The sequence below is a fragment of the Marmota marmota genome, unplaced genomic scaffold (genome assembly GCF_001458135.2).
Source record: "Marmota marmota marmota unplaced genomic scaffold, marMar, whole genome shotgun sequence".
NCBI lineage: Eukaryota > Metazoa > Chordata > Mammalia > Rodentia > Sciuridae > Marmota > Marmota marmota.
The window spans coordinates 221,316-227,442 of NW_026000059.1; the positions used below are offsets into that span (position 1 = coordinate 221,316).

Below are 6,127 nucleotides of genomic sequence, written 5' to 3' on the forward strand. Positions count from 1 at the left end.
CCCTAGCATCAGCGCCAGCACCAGGCTGGCGAGCGTCATGGTGCCGGCGCTGCGGGGTTTGGTCCGATCCCCCGGGCTCGGCGGGGTGCTCAGAGGCGGAGCAGGCCCCCTCCAGCCGGCTCGCGGACGCCGCCTCCCCGCGCCTCCGGGGGCGCCGGGGTCGCGGGCTCGCGGAAGGCGGGTGCAGAGTTCCGGGCGCCTAAGCGCGGACGGGGATGTGGGCCAGCGCGGCAGGGGGGGGGGGGAGCCGCAGCAGCTGCGGGTCCCCTGCCGACTCGCCACACCGCGCTGCAGGAGTCCGCTGGTCCCGGGTCGCCCTGCCCCTCCGCCTGGTCTCTACCCTGACCGTGTCGTGCTTTCTCTGTTTTTCAGTCTTTAGAAAAGTGTGGATGAAAGTGGATGCAGCTCTGCCTGGCCACCTCCCAGAGGCGACCTTATCAGAGCGCAAGGGGAGTGTTCCAGCCTTCTGCTGAGCTGGGAGCTCTTCAAGGACAGCACCACGTCTAGTTCAGCTTGGTGCCCGGTGCTTAGCCCCGTGCCCAATCAGTAGTGCCGACATTAAATTCCTGACCCGACCCAGGGAAGGAGCTGGAGCCCTCCTCTTCCCGCCTCCCACCTCCCCCTCGCCTGGGACAACGCCAGTTACTTGGTTATTACTGGGATTCGGCGAGGCCCTCTTCCTACCGAAAGTCCTCCGTAACCAGAGGATACTTCAACCATCCGGGCCTCCATCCCATTCAAGACTCTGTCCTCCCAGCGCCTGCCGGGTTTTGCAGGACAAGCTATTTCTTAGCCTTTGGGAGGTGCGCTCCGCCTGCGGCACTTCTGTAGCCTCTGCTCCCCGAGCCTCGCTGAGTAGGCCCTTCCACCCGACTCCGTCCAGGATTAAGTCAGCTTAGAATGTTCCAGAAGTTGACTGGGGAGGAGGTTTTAGAATTTCCCGTTCAGTTGTTCTGACAATGCAGCCAGAGTGAACCCAGGAAAACCAAGGTAACGTTTTACTTTTTGCGTTGCATTGCGGGGGAGGAACAAGCGCTGAGAACACACCCCGAGGGAAACGCAAACCAAGTCTAATGTTTGCTGTTAGGACAGAGGTTTCAGTTAGGAGCCGAATCCTTTACTCGAAAACCTGATTTTGCTCAACTTTTGTGAATCATCTTATTGGAATCCTTTTCACTCTTATTAGTGAAATATTTGATTTTACTTCAGAGAGAATTGGTCTTAGAAATGCAGGAATGTATTTGTTAAGTCTTTATTCAAGATTTTTGCTGCTGTTGTTCAAGATGCATTGTTTTACTTTTTACTAATATTCTTCAGGCTCCAAAAGCACAGTTGAACTGTACTTGTGGAAGAAACTGAAAGATGTGGTCTGTTTGCTTATTTTAGCAGGAATTGAGTTGGAAAACAAGTTTTAAGCATGGTGGAGATAGTTCTGATCAGTCAGCCCCTCTCCTCTGTCCTCTTTTCCACCCTGGGCTGCGGTATGGCCCTGGAAGGCTCCTGAGATTCAGTCCACTGGCTGGCTTGGACCCTGCTCCCCCACCACCACCCCAGGATTCCAGACTTCACGCTGACTGAAATGCTGCAAACACAGCCACTTCCCACACACCAACCCTCCCTTCAGAGAGGGGGAGTGAAGAGAAGATTGTGGAAACTCATCTTCAGAGAGAAGCAGGCCTTGGGCAGGGCCTGTATGGAAGAGGAACAAGACTCCCCAAGGCCTGCTCACACGAACAGATTGTGAGATCAAGAGCATAAAGATGGAGTCATCGATGGAAACCCCTGTCTGGAGTTCATCATTTAAGTGTTACAACATATCCTTCTTAGAAAACAAAATGGCATTTATATAATTGGAGCATGAATCTGAGGGCCTCAATCTGGGTCTTGCTTCCTATTTTATAGTATGACTTAAATAGCTGGGTTCCTTATTGGCTTCTGCCCTCCTCTGTTAACACTTTCCCTTCCTCTAGACTTCCATTTTCCACCACAGCTACCCACATGCAGGTGTTTAGTATTTCATAGTTACTCAAACTATACACAGAAAAGGAGAAAAATATGCCTATGTATGTGTCTCCAAAAGGTGGTCTCACTGGCCTTGGAAACAAACCTGCGCTCAGTCTGGCTGCAGACCGAAGCCATGGTGGGGCACTAGGTATGCTCTCCAAGGCCCCTGAGGGACAGCTCTCTGCCGGGCCAACAGGAGCACTCCCTGCAAGCTGCACAGCAGAGAACACCTGAAGGTCTACCTCAGGGAAAAGCACAGCCTCAGGGTCCTAATTCCAGCCCTCACAGTGTCACCTGTGTGAATCCACCTTCCAGAAGTAGGGCAGGCCAGCTGACCTCCCGTCACGCCCTGGCTCTCTACTGCACCTCAATCACTCCCACTCTGAGCCTGGCAGGCAGGAGGCTGCCTGCTCTGCCCACTTAGCCATGTCCCTCCTCCCTCCCCACTTTCCTTCTCAACAGCTTTTGTCCCTAAAGCCAATGAAATACGAAGGATGTCCATAAGATGTCTCCTTGAGGAGTTTGGCCAAGTGTCATGAGTGCTTTCCAGTCCTGCAGCCATACTTTAGCTGCGAGTGAGCTGCAGCCACATAAGTGAAGGGCAAACAGAGGAAATGAAGAGCCACTCTGAGCTGCTTGCCCGTGACTGGGGTGACAGGCATTCAGAGTTCCACCTTCCCATCAAATGCAGGAGTCCTTTTCAGAGCTTCCTGGTAGTGGACCTCCACCCATCTCTTGAAAACTAATCATGAGGAATGCCTGTTGGAAGCTACATGCTTCAGACCTACGAGTCCAGAAATGTCCTCTCCTCAGGGGCCAGTTGATCCCCAGTAGAAATCCCTCACCCAGATGCACTTCTGGTTCCCATCCCGCCCCACCCCTGCGCGGAGGGAACAATCTGGTCCTGCAGAGCTGGGCTCACACGGGTTATCGTGACTGCTTCAGGGCCTCAGAGCATGCTGAAGACCCCTTTGCCCACCCCTCCCTCTGGGAGGAGGTGCAGCTCCAGAACCTCAACCACTCTCTGTCACTTGGGCCCCTTAGCAAAGTTTCTCCCTGAGGTGTGAATGTAGATCCATTCCTGATTCTCCCCGCTTTTGCTCGTGTGTTTTTCTTTGGAATCTTAGGAACGATAATAAAGCTGAGATTTGGTGTAGATTGAGGTAAAAGGAAGGAAGAGAGGCCCTTAACTGCCAGGCCTGGCTCCCAAGAAGCTATACTAGGGCTTGGGCAAAGCCCAGCATGTACTTGCCTGGGACCTCATGGGACAGAGATGGGGACACAAAAGTAGAAGTCAGGGACTCCACTTCCTGGTCACCATCAGCCTGGGCGAGCCTCTCCAGGCAGGGGTGGGCTGTCTGCACCGTGGACATGACAGTGCTGCTTGGCAGAGTTTGAGGATAGAACCTCTTTGCTGAGCACAGGACGCTGACCAAATGGCCACTCTTTGAGTATGCGAGGATGCTGCTTCTCCTTGACTAAACACGCCACCGTCCCTCTCCTGCTTCTGACTTTCACACTGTATGCTGGACTCAAGTGTGGAAATGGCCTCACTCAACCACAGTTCATTGTACTAAAACCACGCTCAGGGGTTACTCGAGTGGTGCAGGTTTCAAGGGGAGAGATTTCAGACACCATACTGTGATGGCATGTGCTTCCTCACAGCCTGACCGGGGGAGCACAGAGCTGCCTGAACTCCTACCATGTCCTTTAAAACCCATTCAAACTTCGAGGTTTTCCAAATCAAATTCTGTTCTCAGATATGTGTATCACTTCACATCACGCACACATCGTTCCAGAATCCTCTTCACAACAACCTACTAATGGAGAGGAGTGTGCCCCCACAGCAGCTGGCCTGGAGTGGCCACTGACAGGCCATCACTGGACACATGAAGTCTGATAGCTGAACATGGGTGAGGGTCCTCATGCTCTGTCATGTGGAGTGTCGAGCCTAGAACAGAAGTCATGGAGCAGCAGCCAGTAGGGTGGATGTGCCATCCAGGTAGGTTTTCCTTGGTACAAGAATCATTTTAGAAATGGAATTTTATGTATTTTTTAAAAAATTAGTGGTTAATATAAAATTAAAGTTTACTAGCTTCCCTTGCACATATGTTAGAATGCTTTTGACTGCAAGTAAAATAACCCTCAACTCACACTGCCTTTACAAAGGCCTGGGTGGTCTCAGACGATGTCTGAGATTCCTGGGATTGATTGCTTTAGGATCTAACTGTGCTATTGGGGTCTCAGACTCCCTTTTTCTCTCTGTTTGGCCATCTTAATGTTGGCTTCATCTGCAGAAAGCCAGCAAATGTCAAGGCAGAGCCTCTGTTCAGAGAATAAAGAGACTTGTTCTTTCTAAGCCTCTCTTATAGAAGCAAAATATCTTTCCTGGAAGATGCCCCTGGCATGTGGGCTAGAACTGGGTCACATGTCTCTCCATGAAACATTCCCTGGCCAGGAAGAGACACTTCCACTGCTTGGCTTGGATTCATTGCCTAGGGCACAATTGATGCTTGGAAATACCGGCCCATGTGTACCACACCGTAAAAAGCCAAAGGTCTGGCCATGTTGCAACCAAATTCCACAGAGTGACAAATGTCTTTAGCTTCCCCACCTTTGGACCTAGAGAACAGTCTCTGCTCTCCATGGGCCCCACACCTGGCCTTTGTCAGAATTTGGTTTGCCACACCTTGTTCATACTTCTTCATCTGGGGAATTTCAGCTGTTTTGATGTTTGTGGGTACCTGAGCCTATAGATTCCCTAATGGTGAATGGATAATGGTGATAGTTGTCTATAGTGATGTGACAAGCTGTCCCGTAACTTAGTGGCTTAAAACAAGAAGTCTTTATTAGGTAGAGGGTCTCTGGTCTAATTCCAAGGTCTTTGATCCACTTTGAGTTGAGTTTTGTGCATGGTGACAGACAGGGGTTTAGTTTCATTTTGCTTCATGTGGATTTCCAGTTTTCCCAGTACCATTTGTTGAAGAGGCTATCTTTTCTCCAATGTATGTTTTTGGCACCCTTGTCTAGTATGAGATAACTGTGTTTATGTGGGTTTGTCTCTGTTTCTTCTATTCCGTACCATTGGTCTACATGTCTATTTTGGTGTGTGTGTGTGTGTATATATATATATATACACATACACACACACACACACACACACACATATACGTTTTATATTACTATAGCTTTGTAGTATAGTTTTAGGTCTGGTATTGTGATACCTCCTATTTCACTCTTCTCGCTAAGGATTGCTTTGGCTATTCTGGGTCTCTTTTTTTTCCAAATTAATTTCATGATTACTTTTTCTATTTCTATAGGAATTCTAATTGGAATCATATCCAATCTGTATAGCACTTTTGGTAGTATGTCTGTTTTGACAATATGAATTCTGCCTATCCAAAAGCATGAGAGATCTTTCTATCTTCTAAAGTCTTCTTCAATTTTTTTCTTCAGTGTTTTGTATTTTTTCATTGTAGAGGTCTTTCACCTCTTTTGTTAAATTGATTCCCAAGTATTTTATTATTTTTTGAGACTATTATGAATGGGGTATTTTCCTAATTTCTCTTTCAGATGATTTATCACTGATATATAGAAATGCAGTATGGATATTCCTTAGAATGGAACCACCATTTGACCCAGCTATCCCACTCCTCTGTCTATACCCAAAGGACTTAAAATCAGCATACTACAGGGATGCAGCCACATTAATGTTTATAGCAGCTCAATTCACAATAGCTAAACTGTGGAGCCAACCTAGGTGTCCCTCAGTAGATGAATGGATAAAGAAACTGTGGTATATACACAATGGAATATTACTCAGCAATAAAAGAGAATAAAATTATGGCATTTGCAGGTAAATGGATGGAGTTGGAGAATATCATGCTAAGCGAAGTAAGCCAATCCCCAAAAAACAGAGGCTGAATGTTCTCTCTGATGAGTGGATGCTGATACATAATGAGGTGGGGGCATGGGAAAAATGGAGGAACTTTGGGCAAAGGAGGAGGAGGGGAGAGGGTGGGAGGGTCATGGGGGCAGGAAAGATGGTGGAATGAGATGGACATTATTACCTTAGGTACATGTATGACTGCACATATGGTGCCACACTATATCGTGCACAACC

General features: G+C 48.6%; 1 long non-coding RNA gene across 1 annotated transcript; it reads left to right on the forward strand.

The window, feature by feature from the left end:
- Positions 1–6: 6 nt before the first annotated feature.
- On the forward strand, positions 7–5,908 carry LOC125619928. The gene is made up of 2 exons (XR_007351485.1): positions 7–4,006; positions 5,861–5,908. It is a non-coding gene; the product is annotated as an uncharacterized LOC125619928 (long non-coding RNA).
- The last annotated feature ends 219 nt before the right edge of the window (positions 5,909–6,127 follow it).